At 45.5% G+C, this 16,611-nt stretch overlaps 1 protein-coding gene across 7 annotated transcripts in view; it reads left to right on the forward strand.

Moving 5' to 3' along the window:
• The window catches only part of LRRC3B (leucine rich repeat containing 3B), a 495,918-nt gene that overhangs the window by 266,554 nt on the left and 212,753 nt on the right, over nucleotides 1–16,611 (forward strand). For 2 of the 7 annotated variants that reach the window (XM_063922244.1, XM_063922243.1), the window contains one exon: nucleotides 4,354–4,461. The exons of the other annotated variants lie outside the window; for them this stretch is intronic. The gene's annotated coding sequence lies outside the window, so the exon portion shown is untranslated. The remainder of the gene's footprint in view (nucleotides 1–4,353; nucleotides 4,462–16,611) is intronic. 7 annotated transcript variants of the gene reach the window in all.

The raw sequence follows: 16,611 nt of genomic DNA on the forward strand, positions 1-16,611 counted from the left end.
TGGCCCTGGGTTCCTCCTAATGCAAGACAATGCTAGACCTCATGTGGCTGGAGTGTGTCATCAGTTCCTGCAAGACGAAGGCATTGATGCTATGGACTGGCCCACCCGTTCCCCAGACCTGAATCCAATTGAGCACATCTGGGACATCATGTCTCGCTCCATCCACCAACGCCACGTTGCACCACAGACTGTCCAGAAGTTGGCAGATGCTTTAGTCCAGGTTTGGGAGGAGAACCCTCAGGAGACCATCCGCCACCTCATCAGGAGCATGCCCAGGCATTGTAGGGAGGTCATACAGGCACGTGGAGGCCACACACACTACTGAGCCTCATTTTGACTTGTTTTAAGGACATTACATCAAAGTTGGATGTAGTGTGTTTTTCCACTTTAATTTTGAGTGTGACTCCAAATCCAGACCTCCATGGGTTAATAAATTTGATTTCCATTGATAATTTTTGTGTGATTTTGTTGTCAGCATATTCAACTATGTAAAGAACAAAGTATTTAATAAGAATATTTCATTCATTCAGATCTAGGATGTGTTATTTTAGTGTTCCCTTTATTTTTTTGAGCAGTGTATGTAACTATAGTTATCTAATTTATGTCGCCCATTGTAAATATTAGCTTAACGTTAATATTTCCATTTTCAACACAAACTAATCCAAGCACAGTACAGTATTTGGACGTTCTGATGTTCTGCCTTAACATTACCATAAAGTGCCCCCAACCACTCCATCTTGAATTCCTGAAAGTAATATATCTTTGCCAGTCTCTATCAGAAGTACCTTGATTATTCTGGAAAAGGCATGTATTCCCACATGAAATCAGACAGTACCTGGTGACTCACAACAAAGGACTAGTGGCATATGATTGAGTGTTGCAGCCAGGAACAAAGAATCTTTGCAACTGGAAAGTATAACAAGGAGGCTTTTCCATAGTACAGAGGTCCTCAATTTGAAATGTATCAGATGTGTCAGGTCTTCAGTGGGTGTTTTTCCATCTGTAAATAAAATAAAAAAAATAGAAAAAAAAAAGTATGCATTGTGAGTATTGAATCTTCTGAATAAGTGCCCAAATTACTAATCTTTCTTCAGTGACCAGAACACCAAGATCAACTTTACAGCATTGACCAACAGTGGTTGTTATACAACAAATTAAGTTTTGGTGTATGACAAGGTGAATATTAATTTCATTCTCTACTAGTCAGTAAGTATTATTGTGGACAATGGATGTCTCAAGAGAGATAAAACACAGTAATAGTGTACACTACTTGGTTGGATTTAAATAATTTCCTGCACTGGTACTAATTGCAATCACTGTCATTACTTAAAAGTAAAGTCTTGGATATCCATTTTACCAAAGGATTTTGTAGATATAATGAAAAATATCATAAATAAAATAAAATTTTGAATAAAAAAAAGTTGTGGATGAAATAAATGTATTACCAATTAATCTAAACGTACCCCCAAAAAATATATAAAAGCAAAAATTCATCATAATTTTTATTTTGAGTAGACGGAGTAAATCTAATAGAGGTTGACTGTACTGAGACAATAGGAATTAGATTTGTCTGGGATATTAAACACAGGCTTCCTAGTCATGATCAACTAATTTCTTCCCTGGCTTCTCTAAGAAGCACATCTCGTGATCATACTATAGCACATTAAAGTGTAAAATAAAAAGTCATTAAATATTAATATTGCATAGTTTGCTCTATCTTATGTGCAAGTTATCACAGATTGATATTGAACCAACATTTAACCATCTTATACCCAGTAAAATAGCGTTTTCAATGCAGTATTTATTTTAGACAAGGGAAGCTCCTTAAGGGCTTCTTATTCATAAACATAGCCCCACAAAAGAGCCCCTACTTTGGAATGTGCTAATCTAGAGAGCAGTGAGTGTTTCGAGTGCTCCTAATTTGTTGAGAAGGCACCTTTCTACACATATGGGGGGGGGGGGGCAGATACACATATGACCCCAATAGTGCCAGATACACATTGCCCCACAGTGCCAGATACACATTGCCCCACAGTGCCAGATACACAAATGCCCCCAGAGTGCCAGATATACATTGCCTCACAGTGCCAGATTCACATTGCCCCACAGTGCCAGATACACATTGCCTCACAGTGCCAGATACACAATTGCCCCCAGAGTGCTGGATATACATTCCCTCAGAGTGCCAGATACACATTGCCTCAGAGTGCCAGATACACAAATGCCCCAGAGTGCCAGATATACATTGCCTCACAGTGCCAGATACACATTGCCCCACAGTGCCAGATACACAAATGCCCCCACAGTGCCAGACATACATTGCCTCAGAGTGCCAGATACACAAATGCCCTCACTGTGTCAGATATACATTGTCCCCCAGTGCCATATACAGAAATGCCCACAGTGACAGATACACATGTCCCTGCAGTGCCAGATATGCCCCCAGTGCAAGATACAGAAATGCCCCCAGTGCCAGATACAGAAATGCCCCAAGTGCCAGATACACATGTCCCCCCAGTTCCAGATATGCCCCCAGTGCCAGATACAGAAATACCCCCACAGTGCCAGATATACCCCCAGTGCCAGATACAGAGATGCCCCCAGTACCAGATATGCCCCCAGTGCCAAGTACACATGTCCTCACAGTGTCCCCCCCTTCCCCTGCTGCTTACCGCGCTGCTGCTTTCCTGTGCATGAGGGGAGGAGAGCGCAGCGTGCACCTCTCCTGCCCCTCAGTCTCTGTTGGCAGTGCGGGTGTCTACCTAGAATTAGGCGCTGATCCGTGACCAATCAAAGCTTGCAGTCTGGCAGTCAATCAGGAGCCTTGGCTGCCGGTCCGCGAGCTCTGATTGGCTCAAGGGCCAGCGCCGAATTGAAGGTAGACACTGAGGGGCAGGAGAGGCGCACGCTGGATCTTGCACTGCTTGTTTATACATATGGGTGTCCATACCCATGATAGTCTTTCTCAGAGGTTTGTGCACAGTGCTGTGCTTATGAATGTTTTAAAAAGAAGAAAGCTATTGGTTTGTCCATTGACTAAGGAAGTTGCAGAAATACTTCTTGAAGTACATATAGCTCCTTATATCTGTTATACGTCTGTTCGGATCATAGAACTGTAGAACTGGTGGAGAAATAATTATACTTTTTGAAAAAACAAACTGGTACCTTAATTTGGCCTTCATCATGTTGGATATCAATAGATGGTTACAAAAATGCAGGTCTGTAGTGTAGTCAAGAAGTGCTCACATGTGCTGTAGTCATTATAATCTACTATTTGAAGGATTATGGGTCTAGAGAGGAATGCCAGAGTGGAAAATAGTAAAAATACTTCCAAGTCCGGGCTACTACCACTCTTGGTACATATATATATATATATATATTTATTAATTAATTAATTAATTTTTACATTTATTTATTTATTTTTTGTTTATTAGTATTTGCATAACTATAAATAGGCCATCCCCAGAGATGTATTTTTTTTTTTGGGGGGGGGTCAAAAATAAGTTTTGCGTACACCTTAGGACCCCTTTCTCCACAAATGTACAATATCTGCTACTATGGACTATTGCATTTCCCCACATCTTGAGAAAATCAAAAGAAAAGCACACCTGGTTAGAAGAAATGTCTCAGCAGTAGTTTAGTAAATAGCTTCACAAGTTAAATAATGAGTGCTGTAAATACACACATACTCACACACACATGGAAGATAGCCTTTTTTTGTCGACCTCTAATAACACCTATCATTAAAGATAATATTTTTCCACCAGTATGACCGTGTTAGGACTTACTTCACCTATGTTTGGGTAAATATCTAATTAATAATTACATCTTCTATACTTTTTCTGCATCTCTTTCATCATAGTTACTGTAGTCACACATCATTCCATGTCACGTAATGGCTTCCTGTCACCATAGGAACCAGCTCTGTGAGCACTGTGAAATCTTGATCCCTCCCAATATTTGTGCAACCACTGCCCATGTCTATGTATGCTATTTTACAGCCATATGATGGCTTCAATAGATATAGGTGGCACTGGTGGTGGTGGAGTAATGTCACTGGGCAGGTCTGTTATAACTGGGGTGTGGGAATAATGTTGTTATGAAAGCATATAGACACTTGAGGGATGCTAGACACACCATAGACATTTCTTTAAAAAAATATGTTTTTAACTTTAATAAATAAAACAAACTGTCAATTTCTGAGTGATTTTTTGGAACAAATCCAGTTAAATGGTTAATGTTACAAATACAGCTTATTTCACCATTCATTGTAATGGTATATGATAGGGAACATAAATAGGTCTCTGTGGCTTCCAATTTAATTTGTGTCTCTTCCCTTGTGTTATATTATAGGGCTTTTCCAGTCATCCCCAATTTCAGTTGTTGCCATAGATGGCTTATACAGATGTGTCCTCATACATCTTGCCTCAATACGCCACATAGCAGGAGATGCCTGGCTAGGTGAGTACGCTGATAGGTCCCTTGCAACTCCATTATCATTAGGTGTCTTTTTTGCAGAAAATACATCTTATTCGCATTGGTATGTGAATAAGATACACAAGCAGCTTATGATGATTAAAAGATATGCTCATGCCTATATTCTGGTGCGTATTCGGCTATATCTGCATATAACATGGTACATTACAGTGTTTTCTAGGAAAACACTGTAGCATGCCATTTCTTGTGCAGATACAGCCATGGTGGCCACAGAATATAGGCATGCCTCGGGCCTGCGTAACCCGCTTGGCAGAGTATGCAAAGCAGGGAGGCGCCGGGCTGGAGAGACAATCTCCCTGCTCTGCTACTCTGCTGTTTCTGCCAGCTGCGCCTGTCAAACTGTATGACAGACAGCTCTTCCGGCTTCAGCTACCTCCCTCCACTCTCCTAGCCCTCCCCCCCGCTGCCTTCACCTGTATGATGGCAGCATCGATGGCAGTGTGAAGCGGCTCATCAGTCACCAGTCCACCTGCCACTTGTCTACCGTATAAGTACTGCACTCCCCCCTCTCTCCCCTCCCCTCCTGTGGACATATGTGTAAGAGGCACTACTACTGTGGGCATTATGTGTGGCACTACTAATGTGGGCATTAGATTAAGAGGCACTACTACTGTGGGCATTATGTGTGGCACTACTACTGTGGGTGTTATGTTTAAGGGGCACTACTACTGGGGCAATTGTATGTGGCACTACTACTGTGGGCATTGTGTGTAAGGGGCACTACTGTGGACATTATATGTATAACAGACACTACTGTGGGCATAGTGTATGAGGTGCACTTCTGTGTAGCGTGAGGTGTATAACTGTGTTGAGTAACGTGACTAGGGGGCACTACTGTGTGACGTAACATGAATATGGGGCTCTTCTGTGTGTTAAAACATGAATAAAGGACTCTACTGTATGGGGTAATATGAATAAGATTGTGCTACTGTGAGTTTATAACTGGAATTGGGGGGTACTAGTGAGTGGCCATGCCCTTTCCTTGTGAGACCACACCTTTTTTTGCAGCATGTGCAGTCCCTTTATTACGTATGGCAGTGAGGGCAAAAATGTATTGTTTGCAAGGCAAACAGTCATGGTATGGCGTGATTAGAAGGGCTGTTTAACGTGCCTGGAGACTAGATGTATTTGGACACATCGTATGACCTAGTTTCAATAGTACTTTTAAAAACCATATATACTGTAAGTTAAGCTTTACCTCATAATCACTAAGTTCAGTAGTAATTACTAATTTGTAATACTCAAGCTCGGGAGTTGCAATGCTTGAATCCTCCTTTCATTTCTGGTCAGTTTGAAGTTTTCTTTATGTGTGCATGTAAAGATGTGTCCTTATACACCTAGCTTCAATACGCCGTGTGATGCAAGATGCCTGGTGCAAGTGGGCCGCCAGGTTCAGTGCAACTCTGCTAGCACTGGGTGTCTCTTTCACCTGAAAATGTGTCTGAGTCGTAATGTGGCACTGATTCATTTGATATGCAACACTTGTATATATGTGTGACACTAGATTGTATACAACAAACAATGGAACTTGGGCCCCCATTCCGAGTTGATCGCTCGCTAGCTACTTTTAGCAGCCGTGCAAACGCATAGTCGCCGCCCACGGGGGAGTTTATTTTCACTTTGCAAGTGTGCGATCGCCTGTGCAGCCGAGCGGTACAAAAACATTTTGTGCAAAACAATACCAGCCCTGCAGTTACTTATCCTGTGCGATGAGTCTAGCGACGGAGGTCCCGGAATTGACGTCAGATACCCGCCCAGGACACGCCTGCGTTTTCCCTACCACTCCCAGAAAACGGTAAGTTGACACCCACAAATGCCCTCTTCCTGTCAATCTCCTTGCGATCGGCTGTGCGAATGGATTCGTCGCTAGAAGCATTGCACAACAACAATGCTGTTTGTACCCGTACGACGCGTGTGCGCATTGCGGTGCATACGCATGCGCAGTTTTGCCGTTTTTTTACCTGATCGCTGCGCTGCAAAAATCGGCAGTGTGCGATCAACTTGGAATGACACCCTTGGCATGGAAAATAGCTGTGGCCACTGCACCGTAGCACTTTGTATACATGTTCAGAATCAGTCGCACACAGACATACTGTACAAGTGTCGCATATCAAATGAAACAGCACAGTCTCCTGGTGCGTCCTAGTTGCAGCACATTTTCAGGCAAAAAAGACACCCACCACTAGCAGAGTTGCACAGAACCTGGTGTGCCGAGGAGGGCTGTTTGGCAAAATTGCAGCAATAGAGTATGAGGACACATGTTGGGGATCAGATCTAAATTTAAGGAAAAAAATAAAGATACACCTGAGAATTAAAAATTTGTGAATACACACAATATGTAGACAAAAAAAAAACCTATAAAACTCTTGTTTAGAGTGGATACTGTAGGTTGATAATACTTCAGTTTACTGCTGCTGTGCAGTCATGATCTAGCCCACGGGTGGCCAACCAGTGAGAGGCAAAGAGCAAAAAATCTTATTAGGTACGTCAAAGAGCCGGCATCGAGCCGAAGGCATGCATGCAAAAATGGGATGTTTCCTTGTGCCTGCTAGGCCACTCCCCTGGTATAAAATACATTTAAAAAGCCAGATCCAACATAAAATACATTTTAAAAAGCCACTTCTACATAAAATAATTGAGGAAGAAAGATCCACATAAAATATTGATTAAGCCAGATTCACATAATACACTTCATTTCCCCCATATGTCACTCCAGCCAGCTCCTTCAAGTGTCACTCCTGCTAGCACACTCCCATGTGACTCCATCCAGTTCCCCCATGAGTCATTCCTGCCAGGACCCTCCTGTGTCACTCCTGCCAGGACCCTCATTGCAGCAGTCCCTTATGTGTCCTCTGTTTGCCAGTGGGTGTCTCACCTCTAGTATCTGGCTCCCTCAGTTCTCAGCCCTCATAGTGCTGCTGCCTATATGGCTGGAGTGTAGCAGTTTCCGCAACTGTTGTGGTCATGTCAGGAGCCACATTTGAATAAAGAAAGAGCCGCATGCAGCTCAAGAGCCACAGGTTGGCCACGGCTGATCTAGCCTTACAGTGTGGAGTGAGAATTATTTCCTGGTCACAGAAGCTCAGTGGTGTCAAACTCAGGGGTCCAATGCATAACTTCCGCAGTGCCTGAATGTTATTGTCACTGCAATAGCAATATGTATAGAGTAAAGTCAGTTGGAGCAGTCAAACATTGAAAGGTTCCTATCATGTAAATTTCTATTTGAAAATACCATGTTCTTAGTACTGTCAGGAGGTGATTACAAATATGAATACCTAAGTCATTTTCATGAAGTATAATTTTACTAATATGTGTAAGTTTACTTTGAATAAGAAATTATGTTGCAGTGTATATTTAATGTATATGATGCAATGTATAATCTGGGCCTGATGCAGAGTGATCATTATGCCATTAGTGCAATGTATTTTACATGTTTTAGCACTGCACATGCCCATAAAGCAAACACACGTAATAGAGTGATCGCTGACCCAAGCACAATTTGCACATAGCAAACCCTATGACTGGGGCCTGGAACGGGTGTAGAAAGAGTAATTTTCTGGTAGACCAGGTACACAGTTATGGCTTGTGCACACCGGACAATTAGCGGACATATGCATAAAAGGAAACATATTTTCAGCTGCTGCAGCTACTGTAGGTGCAAATATACCATAATGATGAATGGCAACATGGACTCACGGATTTTTGCTGGATGATTGCTGAATCTGCAGACAGCACTGCTTTCATTAGTCACAACCGTATCATTTGATTCCGCGTTTGCTTGTTTCTGCCACTTACAGCAGCTGAAGAAGCATTGTGACAGGCATGCCAATGTTTTTTCATTTGTTTACATACATTCATACGTGTGTCCCACTAGCAAACATAGGTCCACAAGCATTAACACTTAGCCAGTTTCATTGTCATCCTCTCTGGGCCTGATGCAGAGATGGATGTAATGTCAATGTTGGACGTAGTGGAGCGGTTTATTGCCACCTTACGTGCATCTAAGTCACACTGCTCATATGCTGTGATGGTCTTACGACGGTTGCAGTATACATATTCTCAAAGTGATAGTCAGGGAGCGTTTGTGTGCACTAACAGGGTGGAGGCCATTCCAAAATAGATCTGGCATCTTACTACTGACGGCCATGCTACGTGACCTTATGCTTACTCAGAAGACTGATTATTGACCGATGTGCATCCGTTGGTTGTGTATTCATATAAAAGCTGTTGATCTCAGATGCCGCCAGTGGGGATCTCAATACTAATCCACATGGCTTCGACATTTGCAAATCTTTGCACAACTGCTACATACGGGATTGTTACTGCGAAGGCATTTGCATCCATTTCTGAATCAGGCCCTGTAGTTGGGTTGGGGATGTGTTACCGGCGGCCGGGATCCTGGCCGCAGAATGCCGGCGGGGGTAGGCAAGCACAACAAAGCCCCTTGTGGACACCCACGAGTGGGAATAATCCCTTTCAGTCAGTATGCCGACTGTCTGCATTATCAGTGTTCGGGATGCAGGGGGAGGTATCCTGACTGCCGACCACATAACTACATCCCCTGTAGTTATGTTTTGGGTCATTATATTGCTGTAGGACTAACTCTTGACCTTCATGGCATGGAGCTTTAAAATGCACTTTTGGTTACGAGTGCCAGTCAAACTGTGCAAGTTGCAAACTCGTAATCCAGCAAAAGAATCCTAGATGATCACGCTACTTCCTCCTCCATGTTAGACATTTGGGGCGGTATTCAATTCTTTTCAACCTCTTTCACACCTGTTCTGTTTCTGCTGACGGGCGTGGTATAATCATTTCAGCTCACTACCCCCATGGTAGCGAGGGTGCCCAACCCTTTACGCAGCTAAACCTGATTACTATGGGTGCTATTTGTGCGATAACGGGGATCACTTTAGAAAGGAAATTGGGCGTGATATATCATTTCAATTCCCCCCTTGGTGTCACAGGGGTTTGTTTACTAAGCATCAACTTGTAAAAGCCAGAAATGTAAAATGGTTTTAATAGCAAAACATGGGGCAAGAAATTGTATACACCAGGGGTGGCCAACCAGTCAGTGACAAAGTGCCAAAAAACCTTGTTAGGTACGTCAAAGAGCCGGCATCGAGCCGATGGCGCGCATGCAAAAATGGAATGTGGCCTTGTGCCTGCTAGACCACACTCCTGGTATAAAATACATTGAAAAAGCCAGACAACATAAAATAATTTTTTTTTAAAGCCAGATCCATTGAAAAAGCCACTTTCGCAAAAAATAATTGAAAAGGCCAGATTCACATAATAAACTTCAGCTCCCCCATGTGTCACTTCAGCCAATACCCTCCTGTCACTCCAGCCAGCTCTTCCATGTGTCACTCCTGCTAGCACCCTCCTATGTCACTCCAGCCAGCTCCCCCGTGTCAATCCAGCCAGCTCTCCCATGTGTCACTACTGCAAAGACCCTGCTGTGTCACTCCAGCCGGTTCCCCCATTGTTCCCCCATACTAAGCTTCTGTGTGTGCACATGCAGGAAGAACCTGAAATGAGGTCAGCTGAAGCCAGGTGAAAATTAAACAAGGTTTATTGCAGTGAAAGAACCAGTAAGATATCAGCATACAGAGAATGGATCCTTGATAAACATGGAACAGAATGCAATATTCCCAGATAATAGTAATGGCTTGATATTTAACAGGGAGTATGATTATGCTTGAATTTAGATACAGTCCAGATTAATTGCAGAGGTGATAATGAACATGAAGAAATCCAGGTTTAAACAAAGCAGAGGGAATATAACATACCAAAATGAAGTAACCAGGCTGGGGTGGAAACAGACTGCAAATAATAATTCAGGAATGCAGATATTGCTCCAGCAGGGCAAGAAGTTTCGTAACAAGGCATAGGTGAAACCAGGCTCCAGGAAATGTCTCAGAGATGCAGGTATGGCAGAAGCAGTACAGAATGACTGGAGAGAGCCTAGTCACAATCCACATGGAACCACAATGATCTGCACATGAATGCTGGTGAGCTGGAGCTAAATAGCAGCACAAGGTGTTGGCCACAGCTGCTCACAATCAGGTAATCAACCTGCAGGGACAGAGTGTGCCACTGCCATTCAGACCTAAGGCAGCAAGTGAGACCCCTAGAGGCAGGAATGAGAGATAATGCAAGGCAACACAAACCATACTTGCCTACCTGACCCTCTCCATGAGGGAGAAAATGCTCTGTTCCTGGACTTTCCTGGTAATGTATGATTGCCATCACCTGTGCTGAGTTAGTTAATTGATAAGAAAGGTGTTTCACCACAGGTGATGGCAATTTATACATTACCAGGAAAATCCAGGAACAGAGCATTTTCTCCCTCATGGAGAGGGTCAGGTAGGCAAGTATGACACAAACACACAGACATTCCTAACACCCATGTGTCACTCCTGCTAGCACCCTCCTATGTCACTCCAGCCAGCTCCCCCGTGTCACTCCTGCGAGCTCTCCCATGTGTCACTCCATCCAACACCCTCCTGTATCTCCAGCCAGCTCTTCCATGTGTCACTCCTGCTAGCACCCTCCTATGTCACTCCAGCCAGCTCTCCCATGTGTCACTACTGCCAAGACCCTGCTGTGTCACTCCAGCCAGCTCCCCCATGTGTCACTCCAGCCAACACCCTTCTGTCACTCTAGCCAGCTCTTCCATGTGTCACTCCTGCTAGCACTCTATGTCACTCCAGCCAGCTCCCCCATGTCACTCCAGCCATCTCTCCCATGTGTCACTACTTCCAGCACCCTCCACCCTCACTCCTGCTACCACCCTCCTATGTCACTCCAGCCAGCTCCCATGTGTCACTACTTCCAGCACCCTCCTGTCACTCCAGCCAGCTCCCCCATGTGTCACTCCTGCTACCACCCTCCTATGTCACTCCAGCCAGCTCCCATGTGTCACTACTTCCAGCACCCTCCTGTCACTCCAGCCAGCTCCCCCATGTGTCACTCCTGCTGCTACCACCCTCCTGTCACTCCAGCCAGCTCTCCCATGTGTCATTCCTGCTACCACCCTCCTATGTCACTCCAGCCATATCTTCCATGTGTCACTACTTCCAGCACCCTCCCATGTCACTCCAGCCATCTCTGCCATGTGTCACTCTAGCCCACCCCCATGTATCACTACAGCCCCCCATCAACTCGTGCCATTGCAGAAGTCCCTAATGTGTCCTCTGTTTGCTTGTGGGTGTCTCACCTCTAGTATCTGACTCCTTCAGTTTTCAGTCCATGTAGTGCTGCTGAGTGTCTGGCTGGAGTGCAGCAGTTTTTGTAACTGTTGTGGTCACATGATTTAGAGTGTTGGGAGCCACATTTGAATAAAGAAAGAGCCACATGCGGCTCAAGAGCCACAGGTTGGCCACCGCTGGTATACACCATATCTCCTGAGGAAGTCAGTGTTTTTGATGAAATCCATGGAACTTTATATTTAAAACCAACAGAGATCCTGTAATGAGGACTTTCCATACCACATTGTAATGCTTAACGTCAGACATGAGTTACTATCACTGCACAGTAGCAGCAGACTGAAATTTTATATACTGTACTGTACATTATATAGAATGTTATATATTGATTATGTTAGGGAGCATTTTATATGAATTTTATTTCTTTTTTGTCAAGTTGTCACAAAACTTTCAGGGCAGTCTTCATTGCTAATTTTGTATCTACTTTTTAAGGGGTGGAGTATTTACTACCATGTGGCTGGTTCTAAGTAGTTTTTAAAACCAAGAAGTAAACGTAATACTATGTAATGCATACATACCAACATTTGGGCGTCTCCAAAGCGGGGAAAGGACATGACTGTACCAGACTATGGGGCAGATGTATTAAGCCTGGGGAAGTAATAAAGCAGTGATAACGAAGTGATAAGTGGAAGGTGATAACGCACCAGCCAATCAGTTCCTAACTGTCATTTTTCCAAACTGTAATGATTGGCTGGTGCTTTACCCCTTCCATTTATCACTGCTTTATCACTTCAGGCTTAACCACTTGGCTGGCATGGTCGCATCAGATGCGACCATGCCTGCAAGTGCTTTATCTGATCTGGTGGCACAGGATGCGACCAGTCAGATAAACAGTGTTAGCAGCTGCAGGGAAGGGAAACTTCCCTCCGCTGCTGCTGTCAGAGGGACTGGAAGGTCCCTCTGCCTCCCTGCACTCTCCCCTACTGATTGCCGTGCTGCCGATCACTGCTGATCAATCAGCACGGCAGGACCCCCCCCCCCCCCCCTCTCCAGCGGCTGCAGACAATAGCTGCCGCTGGGGAAGTGTAATTTAACACCCCCCCCAAGCTCCCCCTGTGTACCTGGAGGCTGTCCCGGCTTTGTAAATGAAACCCGCAATGGTCGCAATGTTTCTGATGGTCGCGTTGTTTCTAAACGATGTTCCGATTTTTTTAAAATATAAAAAAAAAATGACAATTATTTTTTTCTCTTTTTTTTGTAACTAAAATCATTTTGCATACGGTTAAATTCATATTCTTCACCTAATTTACTCATAAAACCCCCCGACAATTTCTGAGCAGTTTTTGGAGAAAAAAATTGTCAGTTAAGTTGTTAATACATCTGCTCCTATGTTTCTCTAACGTCCTTGAGGATGCTGGGACTCCGTAAGGACCATGTGAATAGACGGGCTCCGCAGGAGATAGGGCACTTTAAGAAAGCTTTGGACTCTGGGTGTGCATTGGCTCCTCCCTCTATGCCCCTCCTCCAGACCTCAGTTTTACACTGTGCCCAGAGCAAGATGGGTGCACTGCAGAGAGCTCTCCTGAGTTCTCTGCCTAGAAGCATTTTTGTTTGGATTTTTTTCTACTTTTTTACAGGGAGCACTGCTGGCAACAGGCTCCCTGCATCGAGGGACTGAGGAGAGAGGAGCAGACCTTCTTGTCTAAGATAGGCTCTGTTTCCTCGGCTACTGGACACCATTAGCTCCAGAGGGGGTGAACACAGGTTCTTACTGGGCGTCCACAGAAGTCCGCCGCCGAAGGGGCACTTACCAGCGCCATTTTCTCTCCACAGCACCGCTGAGAGGAAGCTCCCCGGACTCTCCCCTGCTTACACACGGTGAAGGGGTGTTTAAAAGAGAGGGGGGGGGGGCACGTAATTGTCGGATAACATATTATACAGCGCGGCTGGGGGAAAAACACATTTTGTGTTGGTCTCCAGGGTCATTGCGCTGGGGTGTGTGCTGGCATACTCTCTCTCTGTCTCTCCAAAGGGCCTTGAAGGGGATACTGTCTTCAGAAAAGAGGTTCCCTGTGTGTGTGTGAAGTGTGTCGGTACGCATGTGTCGACATGTTTGACGAGGAAGGCTCGCTTAATGTGGAGGGGGAGTGCTTGAATGTCATGTCGCCGTCGGCAACACCGACACCGGAATGAGTGGCTATGCTGAATGTCTTGAATGCAAATGTCAATCTATTGCATAAAAGGTTAGACAAGGCTGAAGCTAGGGATCAGTCAGGTAGCCAGTACATGCCTGTCCCTGTGGCGCCAGGCCCTTCGGGGTCTCAGAAGCGCACCATATCCCAGATCGATGACACAGATACCGACACGAATACTGACTCTAGTGTCGACTATGAAGATGCAAAATTACAGCCGAGGGTGGCAAAAGGTATTCGGTACATGATTATTGCCATTAAAGAGGTTTTGCATATTACTGAGGAACCCCCTGTCCCTGGCACAAGGGTACACATGTATAAAGGGAAAAAGCCTGAAGTCACCTTTCCGTCCTCATTTGAACTGAGTGAATTGTGCGAAAAGGCTTGGGAATCTCCGGATAGGAGACCACAAGTTCCCAAAAGGATTCTTATGGCGTATCCTTTTCCTCAAACGGATAGGATACGATGGGAATCTTCGCCTAAAGTAGACAAGGCGCTGACACGCTTGTCCAAAAAGGTGGCACTGCCTTCTCAGGATACGGCTTCCCTCAAGGATCCTGCTGATCGCAGGCAGGAAATTACCATGAAGCACATTTACACTCATTCAGGTACTATTGTTAGACCGGCTATGGCGTCGGCCTGGGTTTGTAGTGCGGTTGTGGCATGGGCAGATTCCTTATCTACGGAGATTGACACCTTAGATAGGGATGCCATTCAAATGACCATAGAGCATATCAGAGATGCTGCCTTGTATATGAGAGATGCTCAGAGAGACATTTGTTTATTAAGCTCCAGAATAAATGCTATGTCTATTTCTGCTAGGCGGCTCTTGTGGACCCGACAGTGGACGGGAGACGCCGATTCAAAGCGGCATATGGAGTCCTTGCCTTACAAAGGGGAGGAGTTGTTTGGAGACGGCCTCTCGGACCTTGTCTCTACTGCTACGGCTGGTAAGTCGAATTTCTTACCTTATGTCCCCCCGCAGCATACAAAAAAAAGGCACCTCATTATCAAATGCAGTCCTTTCGTTCCAATAAAAATAAAAAGGTACGGGGATCGTCCTTTGTTGCCAGAGGGAAAGGCAGGGGAAAGAAGCTGCACACAGCTAGTTCCCAAGAGCAGAAGTCCTCCCCAGCGTCTGCAAAGTCCACCGCATGACGCTGGGGCTTCCCGGGGGGAGGCAGATCTAGTGGGGGCTCGTCTTCGGTTTTTCAGCCATGTCTGGGTTCACTCGCAGGTGGATCCCTGGGCATTAGAGATTGTTTCTCAAGGATACAGGCTGGAATTCGAAGACTTGCCTCCTCGCCGGTTTTTCAAATCGGCTCTGCCGGCTTCCCCATCAGAGAGGGAGCTAGTGTTGGCAGCAATCCAAAAATTGTATATTCAACAGGTGATTGTCACAGTTCCTCATCTCCTGCAAGGAGAGGGATATTACTCAACCCTGTTTGTGGTCCCTAAACCGGACGGTTCGGTCAGACCCATTTTAAACCTAAAATCCCTGAACCTGTACTTGAAGAGGTTCAAGTTCAAAATGGAATCACTCAGGGCGGTCATCGCCAGCCTGGAGGGGGGGGGATTGGATGGTGTCCCTGGACATAAAGGATGCTTACCTTCATGTTTCGGTATTCCCCCCTCATCAGACTTTCCTGAGATTTGCAGTGCAGGACTGTCACTACCAATTTCAGACGTTGCCGTTTTGGGCTGTCCACGGCCCCGAGAATTTTTACCAAGGTAATGGCGGAAATGATGGTGCTCCTGCGCAGGGAGGGGGTCACAATTATCCCATACTTGGACGATCTCCTCATAAAGGCGAGATCTCGGGAGAAGTTGCTGGACAGCGTGTCTCTGTCCATGAAGACGTTGCAGTTACACAGCTGGATTCTCAATATACCGAAGTCCCAGCTAGTCCCTACAACGCGTCTAACTTTTTTGGGCCTGATTCTAGACACAGACCAGAAAAAGGTTTTTCTTCCGGTCGAAAAGGTTCAGGAGCTCAGAGCCCTGGTCAGGAACCTATTAAAACCAAAACAGGTTTCGGTGCATCATTGCACGCGGGTCCTGGGGAAGATGGTGGCTTCATACGAGGCCATCCCTTTCGGCAGGTTCCATGCGAGGACACCCTGTCTCCCAGGACCAGGGTATCTCTCCTGTGGTGGCTGCACAGTGCTCACCTACTAGAGGGTCGCAGGTTTGGCATTCATGACTGGGTCCTGGTGACCACGGACGCAAGCCTCCGAGGCTGGGGAGCAGTCACACTGGGAAGAAATTTCCAAGGTCTCTGGTCAAATCTAGAGACTTGTCTCCACATCAACGTCCTGGAGTTGAGGGCCATATACAACGCCCTGTGTCAAGCGGAGGAATTGCTTCTGGAAAAACCGGTTCTGATTCAGTCAGACAATGTCACGGCAGTGGCTCATATAAACTGCCAAGGCGGAACGAGGAGCAGAGTGGCCATGGCAGAAGCGACCAGGATTCTACGCTGGGCGGAAGGCCATGTAAGCGCGCTATCAGCAGTGTTCATCCCGGGGGTGGACAACTGGGAGGCGGACTTCCTCAGCAGGCACGACCTGCATCCGGGAGAGTGGGGACTTCATCAAGAAGTCTTTGCACAGATCACGGGTCGGTGGGGACTGCCTCAAATAGACATGATGGCATCCCATCTCAACAAAAAGCTAAAGCGGTATTGCGCCAGGTCAAGGGACCCTCAGACGGTA

This window comes from Pseudophryne corroboree, chromosome 5 (genome assembly GCF_028390025.1).
Source record: "Pseudophryne corroboree isolate aPseCor3 chromosome 5, aPseCor3.hap2, whole genome shotgun sequence".
In the NCBI taxonomy this organism is placed as follows: Eukaryota; Metazoa; Chordata; class Amphibia; order Anura; family Myobatrachidae; genus Pseudophryne; species Pseudophryne corroboree.